This window comes from Lissotriton helveticus, chromosome 11 (assembly GCF_964261635.1).
Source record: "Lissotriton helveticus chromosome 11, aLisHel1.1, whole genome shotgun sequence".
Classification (NCBI taxonomy): Eukaryota; Metazoa; Chordata; class Amphibia; order Caudata; family Salamandridae; genus Lissotriton; species Lissotriton helveticus.
The window spans coordinates 353,216,416-353,232,669 of NC_136072.1; the positions used below are offsets into that span (position 1 = coordinate 353,216,416).

General features: G+C 50.0%; 2 protein-coding genes across 6 annotated transcripts in view; one reads left to right on the forward strand and one right to left on the reverse strand.

Annotated features, from left to right (window-relative positions):
- The window catches only part of CEP19 (centrosomal protein 19), a 129,066-nt gene extending 126,644 nt beyond the window's left edge, over positions 1–2,422 (reverse strand). The window contains exon 1 of one of the 2 annotated variants that reach the window (XM_078665760.1): positions 2,300–2,422. The gene's annotated coding sequence lies outside the window, so the exon portion shown is untranslated. Of the gene's footprint in view, positions 1–2,277 lie in introns of both variants that reach the window. The other variant, XM_078665761.1, reaches the window with a different exon arrangement.
- Positions 2,423–2,500: 78 nt separating this feature from the next.
- The window catches only part of PIGX (phosphatidylinositol glycan anchor biosynthesis class X), a 349,902-nt gene continuing 336,148 nt past the window's right edge, over positions 2,501–16,254 (forward strand). For 2 of the 4 annotated variants that reach the window (XM_078665766.1, XM_078665768.1), the window contains exon 1: positions 2,502–2,723. The gene's annotated coding sequence lies outside the window, so the exon portion shown is untranslated. Of the gene's footprint in view, positions 2,768–16,254 lie in introns of all 4 variants that reach the window. The other 2 variants (XM_078665765.1, XM_078665767.1) reach the window with 2 other exon arrangements.

Genomic DNA, 16,254 nt, shown 5'->3' on the forward strand with positions numbered 1-16,254 from the left:
AGTTATTCAAACTATTATAAGTATATCAAATATTGATTTTCCTCTGATGCCTACTGCTCCTATTCTAGATGTCCTGGTGTCAGTTGTAGAAATTCCAAAAGCGCAACACTCAAATTGCACTGGAAGCCAGTAAAAAGCGATTTGTGAGTTTAATTTGCCCATCTTGATTCAGATTGTGGTTGGTGGAACTTTCCCAAAGAGGGCACATATGTATACAGAAATTGTGCTGCTTAGAGGAAATGGCTGTACTTGTCAGTTTTTGTGTGGGAGGGAGATTGAGTACAGTTGAAACTGCATATACATATTTAGCTCCCAACCCATTCAGGAGCAAAGAACCCGAGTAGGCAGACAGCAGGCACAACATACCTTTAAATAACAAAGTAAAGTGTGCCAAGGCCCCACCTACCCTTCTCTACCCAAATAACTGAATAACATATCCACTACTCAAACTAGTTAATATTTTACTATACTAATTTTCAACACTAATCCTTTATGGGTACCAGAGTGGCGTGCTACTCGCCAGAAAAGCGCTTCAACATACATCAGGGGGAACAAGTGCTATAAGAATGTCCCTTTTGCATTGTGATCAGTGTGTGTTGAGTTCGTTGCCATTTAGTTTGATGTTTCCTCGGCTCTTGTGTCTGTGTACAAGCAGTTGCACATGTGTTTTTGCGGACTGAAATAAATGTGGAAAAAAACTAGCTGTAGCGTCATCTTTTGCTTGTGGCAAAAATAAATGCGGATACAGAAAAAAGCTCAAAAAACAAACATGGATACAGACGGAAATGGCAAAAAAATAAATACCCTAAAACCGGGAGCCCTACTCATAATTAATATGAGAAGGTGGGCGAGTGAGTAAGTGAATTGATGGATGGATGGATTATTGAAAGGGTGAATGGATGAATGAAATGGTGAATACATTGATAATGAGCGAAAGGATGGATTGATGAGTGAAAGGGTGGATGATCGGTGAGTGAATGGGTGGATGGATGAGAGAAAAAGTAAATAGATGAATGTATGGGTGGAAGGGTAGATGGAAGATAAAAGGGTGGATGGATGAGTGAAAGGATGGATAGATGAGTGAAAGGGTGGATGATGGGCAATTGAATGGGTGGATGGATGAGTGATAGGGTCAATGGATGGATTAATGAGTGGATGAGTAGAAGGATGGGTGGATGGATGGATGTAAGGAAGGATGGATAAGTGAACGGGTCAATGGAGAGAGAAAGGGAGGATGGGTGGATGGATGTAAGGAAGGATGGATAAGTGAAAGGGTCAATGGAGAGAGAAAGGGAGGATGGGTGGATGACTGAAAAGGTGAATGGGTGGAAGGGTGAGTGATTGGGTAGATGGATGAGTAAGTGAAAGGATGGCTGGATGGGTGAAAGGGTAATTGCTGGATGGATGAGAGGTTAAATGGCTGGATGGATGAGTAAAGTAAAGTCCACATTTGTAAAGCGCACAATCACCCGTAAGGGTCTCTAGGCGCTGGGGGGCCGTCGGGAAGATTAAGCGAGCTATCGCCCAGAGTCACATGGTGCTGGGCTGACCTGCCGCCGGAGCCGGGGATCGAACCGTGGTCCCCAGATTCCAGCGTCAGTCGCCCTGGCCGCGGCGCCACACCTCTTCCACATGAGTGGATGGTTGGGTGGAAGAGTGGATGGATGGGTGGATGGATGAGTGAAAGTGTGGATGGAAGGAATACATGACGGATAGGTTTGCAAAGGATGAAAATATTTGGATATAGATGAGATCACGTATATACTATTACGCGACCTCCTTTGATGTGTTTGTAAAACGTACCTTTTGTCCCGAAGTTTTGTCCTGAATTTTGACCGCCTGTGCTGAATTTTTTGTCCAAAATGTTGACGCTTTGTCCTGAATTTTTACCCTCACCGTCCGTAATTTGCACCCATGCCAGTTGGTCACCCTAGTAGGGTCACTTGAACTGTGTTCCAGTATGTAATATAATATTCGCACATGAAATACGGGAGATTATTTGGTTTAGTGTAAATCCGCTAAATTTAGCTCATGTTTATTAAATCTACTGCCGATTTGCAGAGGGTTTCACAGTACTTTTCCGCTCAGCCACAAGTCAAGAGGTACACTCTGTATAGTAAGTAGGCAATCTGACGTTTACGGTTATTGATTCTAAATATTACACAATTCCTAATGCAATATTTGTAAACGAGTCAAATAATCTAATCATTAATATTGTACGATCAAAAGGACCATCTTATAAACGTAATAAACATTTCAAAAACAAGGCTTGTTCACCTTAAAGGCAAATTTCAATTACCTGGCAACGACGGCGTTTGAAAACATGGCATATGTACTTGCACTGGAGATAGGCGGAACGAACACAGCAGATTACTTTCTCTCTAAAAGAAGCCCCACTATGTACAAACCTTTCAAAAGAAACCTGAAACAAGGCCAACCCAATTAATGAAGAGGATGGGTTAAAAACGGGCAGCATTTCTGGTGTGCGAACGCCCACACCCTTTGCTCTCACTTCGATGCAGGGGCCGCAGTCACATAAACCTCTGTGAATGTGACGCCAAACGGTGTTTCTGCGCACGCGCCAAGCTACTTTTCATACGGGTATACACTATAGAGCACCATGAGGAGCGGTGCTTTAGAGAGACGGAACACGTCAGAAAACCAGGAAGCGCGCATCTATAAAACGAGCAACAGAGCTGGGAAACACAACTAGATCACGGCGGGTAATGCATCATTATTCTTATGCAGTGGATTTGCAGTATTTGAGGTAATTTATTCATGGCTGCCTAGGTTTCACATTGATTATGTGTGAAAGTATCATAATTTAGGTGTATTTATGAGTAACATTCGAGGACTATGAGTGACTTTCTCGCGAGCAAAATCAAGCAGACGAATTCAGCAGCAAAATGCAATATTTATCTTTGTGTTTGTACGTTTAAGGCCAATATTTAGCTGTTATCGGGATCAGTTTCTTACACTGGGCTTTAATAATAACATAGAACCAGTTTTGTTATGGGTGGCATGTGGCACCATGTCACATAACACACGTGGCTAGTTTTGCCTTAGCCAACAACCCTTACAATACTGGTGCTTTAAAGCTGATGCTTAAAATGTTTATTTTCGAGTCCAATATAAATAAGGTTGCTGTGGAACTACAGATCCCAGAATGAACTAAAACCATATGACTTGCTTTTATAGTCTCAAATGCCACGTGACAACTTGGCTGCCACAGAAGCAATTGCATGTTTTAATTTTCCTCAGACGAAATGAAAGATAAACCGTATCTTTACCTAGTCAGTGCGATTTTATATAGGGGGCAAGCCATGAACCAGGTTCTTATCCAGGTGTTGTAATTTAGCAGAGCCAGACTTCACTTGTAGAAGACTTCTTCTTCCTTTATCTGTATACAATCTCTGGCTGCAGTCTGAGATTTTCTTACTACATTGAGCTCCAGTTGCACCGCTACACCAGTGAAAGAGGCAGACAGTTATTTAGTGTTCCGATCCCCTTAGCTTCCTGGACATGCTGTATTCATGCTGCCTTGCAGCTGGTCACAGCCTGGGTGGCATTGTTGATGAAGAGAGCACATTGTGTTTTGTCAGTGGTACTAGTGCCCATACCGGCACAGCATAAGTGACCCTCCAGAGAGGGTAGAGTCACAGGAGAGGATGCAGAGTGGTATGGTGTCAGAGACGCTGACCCTTGAAGATTGTTTGACTACAGGGCAGTGCCCCCACTTCGGTCCCGGGATAAAAGAATCAGTAATAAGATTCAAATGTAAGGTCTTTTAAACCATTCTTAGGTCAAAATCTGACTATAAATACTTGAAATAATCATAAGAGATCGATACCCTGAAGAAGGCCATTGACCCACAAGGGCAATAGAAATGGACTGAAACATGTTGATGTAAGCAGATGGGGTACAGGAGCTGTAACTCCTCGTTGACACCCAATACGAAATTTTTAATCTTGTCAAGGGGGACCATTAACAAATAAGTTCCCACAGTACCCTCTTAGGCAGTCTTAACTTGTAATTGTCTCTGCATTAGGGACCCCTCACTTGGAAAACTTTTCTTTCCTTTCTCCTGTTCTTTTCTAAAAAATATCAGCGCTCCACCCAGTGTGTTGATCTGCACATAGTGGGTGAGGGCAGTCTTAAAAAATCCAATGATTTTCCCCAACATTTGCACATCTTTGACCCTCCAGTAAGTATTTCTGGTGTAAGCACACCTAACATATACATAACATAGAGTGAGCATTCACTTGACTCCTGCCTTTCTTTCATAATATTCTCCAGTCCTTCTCTTTTTGTGAGTTTTGAGTTAAGATGTGCACCTACCTGACAACTGCTCTGTCTGATTGCGGATGTAAGATGCCCACTCACAGCAGACTCAGATCCATCCAGTGCTTATGGAACGAATACAAAACGTATTCACCCGGGTCACCCATGAGCAGAGCCTAGTTTACCTTGGGATGGAACAGCATTGCATGGACTCCTTCACTGCTGAGTTGCAGAAAGCCCAGCTGGTAAAGGCCTGGCTAGTAAGCCAGCAGTTGAGACCACTCAAATAAGTCAGACTTGTTGACAAGTGTACACGGGGACTAAGGTGCGTGTACCTCCATTGATATCGCATGACAAGCCATCCCAATCTCGGAGTGAGATCCAGACCCCTCTTACGACTCTATGGCGAGGTAGAAGTGCACAATCAATCAATCAATCAAGACATTTATAGAGCGCACTACTCACCCGTAGGGTCTCAAGGCGCTGGGAGGGGGGGGGGGTGCCGTTACTGCTCGAACAGCCAGGTCTTGAGCTTCTTCCTGAAGGAGAGGTGGTCTTGGGTCATGCGCAGGTCGGACGGGAGTGAGTTCCAGGTCTTGGCAGCCAGGTAGGAGAAGGATCTTCCTCCTGATGTCGCTCTTCGGATGCGGGGGACGGCGGCGAGGGCGTGGCTGGTTGATCTGAGGAGGCGCGTGGGAGTGTAGAAGTTGATCCGGTTGTTGAGGTAGCTCGGGCCTTGGTCGTGTAGGGCTTTGTGCGCGTGGGTGAGGAGGCGGAAGGTGATTCTCTTGTTGACCGGGAGCCAGTGCAGGTCTCTCAAGTGTCCGGAGATGTGGCTGTGTCGGGGGATGTCGAGGATGAGTCTTGCTGAGGCGTTCTGGATCCGCTGGAGTCTTTTCTGGAGCTTGGCGGTGGTTCCGGCGTAGAGGGCGTTGCCGTAGTCCAGTCGGCTGGTGACGAGGGCCTGGGTGACCGTCTTCCTCGTCTCGGTGGGGATCCACCGGAAGATCTTCCGTAGCATGCGCAGGATGTTGAAGCATGACGAGGAGACGGCGTTGACTTGTCTGGTCATGGAGAGGGAGGAGTCCAGGATGAAGCCCAGGTTGCGCGCGTGGTCCGTCGGCTTGGGTGCGGTGCCCAGGGCGGGGGGCCACCAGGAGTCGTCCCAGGCGGAGGGCGTGGAGCCCAGGATGAGGACTTCCGTCTTGTCCGAGTTCAGCTTCAGGCGGCTGGTCGACATCCATTCGGCTACCTCTCTCACCCCTTCGTGCAGGTTGGCTCTGGCGGCGTCGGGGTCGTTGGTCAGGGAGAGGATCAGCTGGGTGTCATCGGCGTAGGAGATGATGTTTAGGTTGTGTTGGCGTGCGATGGTCGCGAGGGGGCTCATGTAGACGTTGAAGAGGGTGGGGCTCAGCGAGGATCCTTGGGGTACGCCGCAGATGACTTCGGTGGCCTCTGACTTGTACGGTGGTAGACGGACTCTCTGCGTTCTGCCGTCGAGGAAGGAGGTGATCCAATCCAGTGCCTTCTCCTGGATTCCGATGTTGCTGAGGCGCTGTACAAGGGTGCGGTGGCAGACAGTGTCGAAGGCCGCGGAGAGGTCCAGGAGGATGAGGGCCGCTGTTTCTCCGTTGTCCATCAGAGTTCGTATGTCATCGGTGGCAGCGATGAGGGCGGTCTCGGTGCTGTGGTTCGCTCTGAAGCCAGATTGTGAGGGGTCGAGGGATCCATTCGTCTCGAGGAAGGCGGCCAGTTGTTTGTTGACGGTCTTCTCGATGACTTTGGCCGGGAACGGGAGGAGCGAGATGGGTCGGTAGTTCTTGAGGTCGGTGGGGTCTGCTGTGGGTTTCTTGAGAAGGGCGCTGAGTTCGGCGTGCTTCCAGCTCTCAGGGAAGGTGGCGGTGTCGAAGGAGGTGTTGATGATGTCCCGCAGGTGGGGTGCGATGACAGCGTCGGCCTTGTTGAAGACGTGGTGAGGGCAGGGGTCGGTCGGAGATCCGGAGTGGATGGAGTTCATTGTGCGGATGGTGTCTTCGGTGCTGATCGGCGTCCAGGTGCGGAGGGTGGTGGTGGGTGGCGTTGTTGCGGTTGTGGCTTCCGTTGGTTGGTTGCTGAAGCTGTTGTGTATGTCCGCGATCTTGTTGTGGAAGTAGGACGCGAGGGAGTTGCAGAGGTCTTGCGACGGGGTGATGTCGTTGTTAGCGGCGTTGGGGTTGGAGAGCTCTTTCACGATGTCGAAGAGTTCCTTGCAGTTGTGTGCGTTGTTGTCCAGCCGGTCCTTGTAAGTATTTTTCTTGGTGGCGCGGATCAGTTGGTGGTGTTTCCGGGTGGCGTGCTTGAGGGTGGTCATGTTGTTCGTGGTTGGATCCCTCCTCCAGACTTTCTCGAGGGCTCGACAGTTCTTCTTGGAGCTCTTGAGTTCGTCGGTGAACCATGGTGTTTTTCTGCTGCAGGGTCCGTGGGGTGGGGTTCTCAGAGGGGCGAGTTCGTCTGCGCAGTTGTTGATCCACATCGTGAGGTTGTCTGCGGCCTGGCTGGGGTTCGCTGAGCTGGCGGGAGGGTGCTGGCTCAGGGAGGCGGTGAGCTGGTCGGCTGTGATCTTGTTCCAGCTTCTTCGGGCAACCTGTTGCTGGTGGTGGTGGATCGTCGTTCTTTTGAAGGTGAAGTGGACACAGCTGTGGTCCGTCCAGTGGAGTCCTGTCGCGTGGCTGAAGGTGACGTCTTTGCTGGATGAGAAGACGGCGTCGAGTGTGTGTCCGGCGAGGTGGGTGGGGGAGGTCACCAGTTGCTTGAGTCCAAGGTTGGCGAGGTTGTCGAGCAGGCTGATGGTGTTGCGGTCGCTGTTGTTCTCCAGGTGGAAGTTGAGGTCCCCCAGGAGGATGTAGTCGGCGGAGGGGAGGGCATGCGGGCTGACGAAGTCGGTGATGTCCTCGCTGAAGCGTGTGCGTGGTCCCGGGGGTCGGTAGATCAGGGTGCCTCTGAGGGTGGTCTTCGGGTCGGTGTGGATCTGGAAGTGCAGGTGTTCAGCGGTTGTCAGGGTGTCGTCGGTGTTGGTCGTGATGCGGATGGTGTCTCTGTGGATGATGGCAATGCCTCCTCCCGTCAGGTTGGCGGTGCGGTCCCTCCGGATGATCTTGTAGCCCTCTGGGATGGCGATGGCGATGTCGGGGGCTGAGGAGGCGTTCATCCAGGTCTCGGTGAGGAAGGCAATGTCAGGGGCGGTGGTGTCGAGGAGGTTCCAGAGTTCTACGGCATGTCTGTGGACGGAGCGGGTGTTGAGCAGGAAGCACTTGAGGTGGTTGCTGCTGGTGTTCGGCTTGGCGGGTGCAGGGAAGGTCCGGATGCAGGTGAACTTGCAGGCGTGGCAGCTGAAGGGTCCGTGGGTGTGCTTCGGGGCGGCTCGGTGACATCCTGGGATGCGGCCGGTGTTGAGTGCGATGAGATCGGCGGCGGTGTAGGTTCGTCGGGTCGGCTTCCGTCGGTGGGGGCCAGGGGTCCTGGCGCTGGTCGCGATCCGGTCGCGGACGGGCGCAGACGGGCTTACCTTTGGCGCGCCTTCGGCGCACAATCGGCGCGCCCGCTGCGCGTCAACGCTGCGCGTTCGCACGGTCGCCATATAAGGCGAAGTGCGCGGGTGGGCGGGGCAGCTGGGAGGCGGGAGCGGGGAGGGAACAAAAGAGAAAGGGGCGGGGCAACTGGCGGTGGCGGGAAGCGGGGAGGGAGAGCGGCGAGGGCGGCGGGAAAAAGGGTACACAACAAGCAAAATACTACTACTGGCACAGATGGGGGGGGGACAGAACGAAGACAGGGGGAGAGGGGACGTTAGGACAGAAAAGAGAAAGTCACGAAAAAACAAGCACAAATTGCGGGAAAAAAACAGGCTCAGAGTACGGCAAAAACAAGTACAAACTAATGGTACAACAAGCACAAATTACGGCAAAAACAAGCACAGGCTTCTGGAAAACAAACAAGCACAAATTCCGGCAAGACAGCAGAACCAGCGCGCAAGGGAGATGCAAGGCGGCCGCTAGACCGGCGGCGAGGCAGTCAGGCACAGAGGGGCACACGCAGCAGCTGGTGGCCGTGCGGCGCGGGGGTGTCCCACAAGTGGGTCACACTCACCTGCGTCGCACGGTCGCCATATAAGGCCAAGTGCGCGGCTGGGCGGGGCAGCTGGGAGGCGGGAGCGGGGAGGGAACAAAAGAGAAAGGGGCGGGGCAACTGGCGGTGGCGGGAAGCGGGGAGGGAGAGCGGCGAGGGCGGCGGGAAAAAGGGTACACAACAAGCAAAATACTACTACTGGCACAGATGGGGGGGGGACAGAACGAAGACAGGGGGAGAGGGGACGTTAGGACAGAAAAGAGAAAGTCACGAAAAAACAAGCACAAATTGCGGGAAAAAAACAGGCTCAGAGTACGGCAAAAACAAGTACAAACTAATGGTACAACAAGCACAAATTACGGCAAAAACAAGCACAGGCTTCTGGAAAACAAACAAGCACAAATTCCGGCAAGACAGCAGAACCAGCGCGCAAGGGAGATGCAAGGCGGCCGCTAGACCGGCGGCGAGGCAGTCAGGCACAGAGGGGCACACGCAGCAGCTGGTGGCCGTGCGGCGCGGGGGTGTCCCACAAGTGGGTCACACTCACCTGCGTCGCACGGTCGCCATATAAGGCCAAGTGCGCGGGTGGGCGGGGCAGCTGGGAGGCGGGAGCGGGGAGGGAACAAAAGAGAAAGGGGCGGGGCAACTGGCGGTGGCGGGAAGCGGGGAGGGAGAGCGGCGAGGGCGGCGGGAAAAAGGGTACACAACAAGCAAAATACTACTACTGGCACAGATGGGGGGGGGACAGAACGAAGACAGGGGGAGAGGGGACGTTAGGACAGAAAAGAGAAAGTCACGAAAAAACAAGCACAAATTGCGGGAAAAAAACAGGCTCAGAGTACGGCAGAAACAAGTACAAACTAATGGTACAACAAGCACAAATTACGGCAAAAACAAGCACAGGCTTCTGGAAAACAAACAAGCACAAATTCCGGCAAGACAGCAGAACCAGCGCGCAAGGGAGATGCAAGGCGGCCGCTAGACCGGCGGCGAGGCAGTCAGGCACAGAGGGGCACACGCAGCAGCTGGTGGCCGTGCGGCGCGGGGGTGTCCCACAAGCACATGACCGCTGGTTCGCCTATACCGAATCCCCTTCCTAGCCAGTGCAATGGGAGGGTCTAATCGGCTCCAGAGCAACATTCTATGAGGCCGGACTGGACGAGGCCTGGACTGTGAACACATTATCACAAATGTGTTGGTCTAATACGCAATGCGTGGTATATGGCAGGGCTGTTTCTTAAAAGATGTTGTGGGTTACGTAGTGACTGTAGCGTCCTCCCCAGCCTGGTAGCATGCAAATGAATATGCCACATGTGGCACTCTGGATTGTGCGTTTTTATTCCTCAGCATACAATCACACACTGTCCTCTTTTTACGTCATAACCCTTAATGACCAAACCTTAACACCTCCCATCAATATGCGTAATTCATTGTTGAGCCCGACCCAGAACCTCAAGGTTCCCAGGGCAGATAGTCTCACAACCGTACATCTCCCACCTTGTTAAATAAAAAAATATAAACAATAGTCACATCATATTTTTTCAATAAGTCGTTGAGGCGCTCATACTAGTCGGCCAGATTGAGTGCTATGAGATGGTTAAAATGCACTCTGATTGTGCACTGATGGCACAGTTCTGATGCCTGATCTGAACAGTCAGGCGGTGTTGTCTCATTCATGATTGCAGGAGCTTTTGACTGTCGAGGTAGATGGTTAAAGTCTGATGAGTCCCGGGTGATGGACTTTTCGGGACGATTAGCCGTCACCATATGTACTTTGCACGTCACAACCCTCAGACGATCAACAGCAAACTGAATGTCTGTTTTTTGCTTTAGTTTTTGCTTGACCAGGACCTAGTCACCTTCATCGAAGGGGGTTTCCTGAGCTCATATGCAACGATCGGCATATGTTTTCATCTGGCATATACGCAAAAAAAACCTTATCAGAATTCAAGGATCAGACAACTGGCCACTGTAGAAGTTTGGTTTTGATGGCTCTCTCAAATAGCAAGGTGGCAAGGCTTTCTCTAGTTGTGGATTGAGAAGTTGAACGATAAGCTTGGAGGGCTTGACACAGGGCTTGGTTGAACTCAATTTCATTACTATTTTATTATTCTGGTTCCCTCCATCGATGCTTGTTGATTTACCTGTTTTAGGGCACCCTTGACTCGTTTCACAGTCCATTTGCTTTGTGCCACAGAGGTGTGCTCGTTTGATGCTTGACATTTAGTCTAACCAGAAATTCCTTCAATTCTTTGCTATTGACCAGCAGACCATCATCCGATTTAAGAATGGCGGGGATACCCCACTCTGCAAAGATGTTATTCAGCTGTTCAATGACATTGTAATAGGTTGTTGATGATAAATCAACTGCAACTCTTTCCCAAGCATGTTCAGGAAGGTCAGACTTTGTCAGTGGGTGCTGCGTCACTTTGGGGGAAAGGCAGTTGCAAAGATTGCACTCATATAGTTCCCTCTCAACTCCTCATCTAGGCCCGGGAACCACACTCAGCCTGTTAGGGCTCTTTTGATAGCTACAATACAAGATGTCCTTTGTGGGCTAGTTCAATGACCTGTTGTCTTAGGCTCTCAGTAATGACGATTCTGAGCCTTTTAATACAACACCTTCCTTGGTAATGGAAATTCATCCTGTACATATTAGATGTTTTTTTTAATTCAACTTTGTCCGTTAAAGGTCGAGCATGCTTTTTCCACGAATGGATTGAAATGATGTCTTTGAGGATAAGCATATTCTTATCAGCATTTGTAGCAGCAATGATCTTTTCAATGGATAGGGCTGCTGGCATGCTGGACCTCCTAATGAAGTTAATGTACTCCTGAGCCATTTTAGATATCGAACCGTGCCACTGTAACAGTACTCGTGAAAAGTAATCAGTAGGGTTCTAATATTTACCCAGCTTGTGTACAATTGTATAGTTATACTTTTGCAGTCCCAACCCGCCACATCTCAATGCAAGGGAGCATCTTGGCTTTCGGGTTTTCAAAAATAGTGAGCAGAGCTTGGTGTTCTGTAATTATAGTGAACCGTTTTCTGTATAGAAAAACATGAAAATGCTTGCAAGCCCACACTACAGCCAGACTCTCCTTTTCTGGCTGAGAATAGGCTCATTCTGTATCAGACAGGCTTCAACTGGCATAGGCCACATAGAGTCTCTGAGCATTTAGATGACCATTATGTGTAGCAAGGATTGCCTGCAGGCCCACCTGCCTCCCGTCGACTTTGAACTCTGTATGTAACTTGGGGTCAAAATGAGCCATCCCGGTTGTATTTTCAATTGCATGTTTTTTTCTTTTGAAGTTTTGGTCACTTTCAGCAGACCACTTGAAAGGGAAATCTCGTTTTGTCAAGTCTCTCAATGAGGCACCCACAGTAGCAAAGTCACAAATGTACCTTGAACAATAACTGCCCATGCCGTAGAAGGATCGCTGCATGGTGACAACTTGTGAGGGGCAAGTATCTATCTGAAAGTACTTTCACTTTATCAGGGTCAAGAGACATTCCTCCTCAGAAAATATGTGTCCAAAGAATTTGAGTTTGGTCTTGTGAAACTCACACTTTGCGGCTTTCAGTGTGAGACCTGCATCAGCAAGTAACTGCCACACTTGTGTAAGAAGATCCTTGTTAGGCTCCTGATCGCAGCTACAGATGACATCCGAGCCCTGCTCGACAACGGAGAAACAGCGGCCCTCATCCTCCTAGACCACTCCGCGGCCTTCGACACTGTCTGCCACCGCACCCTAGTACAGCGCCTCAGCAACGTCAGAATCCAGGAGAAGGCACTGGAGTGGATCACCTCCTTCCTCGCCGGAAGGACACAGAGAGTCCGCCTCCCGCCGTTCAGATCGGAAGCCACCGAAGTCATCTGCGGCGTCCCTCAAGGCTCCTCGCTCAGCCCAACTCTCTTCAACGTCTACATGAGCCCCCTCGCAGCCATCGCACGCCAGCACAACCTGAACATCATCTCCTACGCAGACGACACCCAGCTGATCCTCTCCCTCACCAACGACCCCGCCACCACCAGAGCCAACCTGCACGAAGGGATGACAGACGTAGCCAAATGGATGTCGAACAGCCGCCTGAAACTGAACTCGGACAAGACGGAAGTCCTCATCCTGGGATCCTCACCCTCCGCCTGGGACGACTCCTGGTGGCCCCCCGCCCTGGGCAGCGCACCCAAACCAACTGACCACGCACGCAACCTGGGCTTCATCCTGGACTCCTCCCTCTCCATGGCCAGACAAGTCAACGCCGTCTCCTCGTCGTGCTTCAACATCCTGCGGATGCTACGCAAGATCTTCCGATGGATCCCCACCGAAACCAGGAAGACGGTCACCCAGGCCCTCGTCACCAGCTGGCTGGACTACGGCAACTCCCTCTACGCCGGCACCACCGCCAAACTCCAGAAGAGACTCCAGCGGATCCAGAACACCTCAGCACGACTCATCCTGGACATCCCCCGCCGCAGCCACATCTCCGGACACCTGAGAGACCTGCACTGGCTCCCGGTCAACAAGAGAATCACCTTCCGACTCCTCACCCACGCACACAAAGCCCTACACAACCAAGGACCAGGATACCTCAACAGCCGCCTCAACTTCTACGCTCCCACGCGCCAGCTTCGATCGACCAGCCACGCCCTCGCCGCCGTCCCCCGCATCCGAAGAGCCACCACAGGAGGAAGGGCCTTCTCCTACCTGGCCGCCAAGACTTGGAACTCCCTCCCGACCCACCTCCGCCTGACCCAGGACCACCTCGCCTTCAGGAAGCAGCTCAAGACCTGGCTGTTCGAGCAGTAGCGGACCCCCCCCCCCAGCGCCTTGAGACCCTCCTGGTGAGTAGTGCGCTATACAAATGTTCTGATTGATTGATTTATTGATTTGCATTGCCCAAACCACCAGTATGTCATCACTGTAATTAAAAGCATGTGTGACAGGTTAAATTACTCGACTTATAACATCCTGGAATATTTCTGCAGATGATGACACTCCAAAACTCAACCTTTTGTATCTGAACAAACCAACATGAGTGGAAAAAGTAGTGATGTACTTGCAGTTCTCCTCCAACTCGAGTTGTTGGTATCCCATGTTCAGGTCAATACGGGTGAAGACTTTGGCACCGTTCAGTTGCATGATCGTGTCCATGATGTGTGAACCAGGTGTTTTTTTCTCTCAATTGCTTTGTTGGCCTGGCGCATATCAACACAGATGTGCAGTGCACCTCCACCGTTACCTTTTGGCACCACTGGTATGGGAGAAACCCATGGTGTAGGGCTGGTGCAGTGCTCAATGATGTCCTACTTCAATAGCATTTCTAGTATTTTCTCAACAGCTTCTCGCAAGTGGAAAGCATCTCTAGGGTGCCTCTGGGCAACAGGGTTAATGTCTTAATTTATTTGTCTTGAGCCTGCTTAGGCCATGAAATTACGACTGGAACTGACTCACAACTTCAGATTGAGTGTGGAGGTTGAAATTGATAGATATCAGTCCCATGTCTGCAGCAGTGGCAAAACTGATTAGGCATGCACTGGACGATGCTACTTGAAGAACCTGAATTGGCGCTTGCACTGATACTGTTTTATGTCTAATGGTCGTTATGAATGACCCTTGACTCTGCAATGGTTTAGATACAGCTTACGTGTATATTTTTGTGTTTGACGGCATGGCACATGAGAAAGGCTGTTGAACTTTTTGACCGGCATGATGTTAATCGACGGGCCACTGTGTATGATAAAGGTTATGGGTCAACCGTTGACCTTTATTGTAATCTTGGGGCAGTGTCCTAATAGATTCTGATGTTTCGTGTGGTGGTTTGCCATAGTCTTTTGTTCTTCTTTGCAACCAGCCAAATCTACCTGTGCTTGTCGTTCCTTGGTTGGTGCCATCACTGGCACTAGATCATGATGTTGACGAGCCTTTGTAGTAAGAACGTGACAACAATCAACTTTGGTCTGGTTTCTACTTGTCGTACCTAATGTTGCTTTTTGGCTTTGTGGGCGTGGCGAGAATGCTTCTGGAACCTTCTGGCATCCATTTTATCTTTTCGTTATGACATAGTTTCACTTTTGCTTTGCAAACCAATTATCAAGTTGCTGTCTTTACCCTAGCGTTTACACGTTTGTTATTTGGCTGACATTTGCATTCATGGGGAAATGAAAACCCACATCGGCAACACTGCTTTTTCTTCTTTGGAGGCACCACCTTGCATGTATCTATCTGATACTTGTGTTTCATCACCAACGCTGATGAATTTTTTCTGTTCCTGCTTCCATATCAGCGGCTTGTCGATCTGCTTTTCCTCAACCCTTGCAGCCATTAATACTTGCTCTAAACTGAACATCTCTCTTAACATGCATCTTTTAAACGAATCTGAAAGACATCCATCAAGAGGCGTATAGCTTCTTCATCATTACATTCTTTAAACTTGCATTCTTTGATATGTACATCAAGTCTCTCAACAAACTCATCCATCGTTTCACCAGCTTGCTGTCTAGCTTGATTGAAAATGTACCTTTTATAGTCGACATTTGGTATCGATTGAACTTGGCTTCCAACTCTTCCTTAATTTTATGGTATGATACTGCATCTGCTTGTGTTATTTTCTTTATCACCTTTCTCACTCCATCACCAGCAAGGTTCTTTAAATACATAGGGTCTGATTTAGATCTTGGTGGATGGATTACTCCATCACAATGGTGACAGATATCCAGTCTGCCGAAATTTAAATCCTATAGGATATAATGGGATTTATATTTCGTCAGATGGGATATCTGTCAATGTTATGATGGAATAACCCATCCGCTAAGATCTAAATCGGGCTCTTAATGATTTTCTCATCATCTGCTTCTTACAGTCCATCTATGAAATCATCGAATGTCTCGATCCATGCAGTCCACCTGGTGCCAATATTCTGCTTCATCGCCATGTTGCGTGGCGGTAGTGGTTTCAGGAATGTGGTGACACCGTACTTCGTGCTCCCTTCTGCAGCCATTGAAAACTTTTACTATTCCAAAGGCCGATCGGTGCAGTAGATGCTACTTGCCACTGTGCAAGCATTGGTGACTCAACCGGGCCTGGTCATCATGATTTGAGGTTGTGTGACACTTCCCTCACTCTTGCTGGTAAGTATGTTTGCCCTTTCGTACCTTGTTATCACTGCCTTTAGTGTTTGCTTCATATGAATACTAGCTTGGCGTTATGGCACAACGCAGTGTTTCTTCTTTCAGCCTTACCTACGGATTCTGGTAGGCTTTTGAATGTGCACCTCCACCGGGCCTTCAACTTCTTCGAGCGCTATATGGGCATGAGTGAGGCTTTGATTCCACACATGAGAACTTCAAACTACTACTCATCTTTGGGACCGGGTTAAGCCCTTTTTACCTGCTGCTAAAGAGAGAGGCGTTTTCGGACCTACCGCTTCGAGGTTTTAGACATCGGAGGGAGCCGCTGCTTGTTCTGCGAGCCGTGAGTGCTCACTGGGGGGCGAGAGAGCTAGCTGGAAGAACGCCGCAGGGACTCCAAGTACCAGGAGTCCCTGCCTGACCCGATACAGCTGGTCACGCGTTTGGCTGGAAGCTCCGCCTGCACGGCACCACTAAAACTCCCCTGCTCACCAACGCTATTGGGATTCTCTGAGTCTTTGGGACCGGGTTAAGCCCTTTTTACCTGCTGCTAAAGAGAGAGGCGTTTTCGGACCTACACCTCGCCGCACCCGCTTCGCGGGTGCCGCTTCGCGGGTGCCGCTTCGCGGGTGCCGCTTCGAGGTTTTGGACATCGGATGGAGCCGCTGCTTGTTCTGCGAGCCGTGAGTGCTCACTGGGGGGCGAGAGAGCTAGCTGGAAGAACGCGCCGAACGCC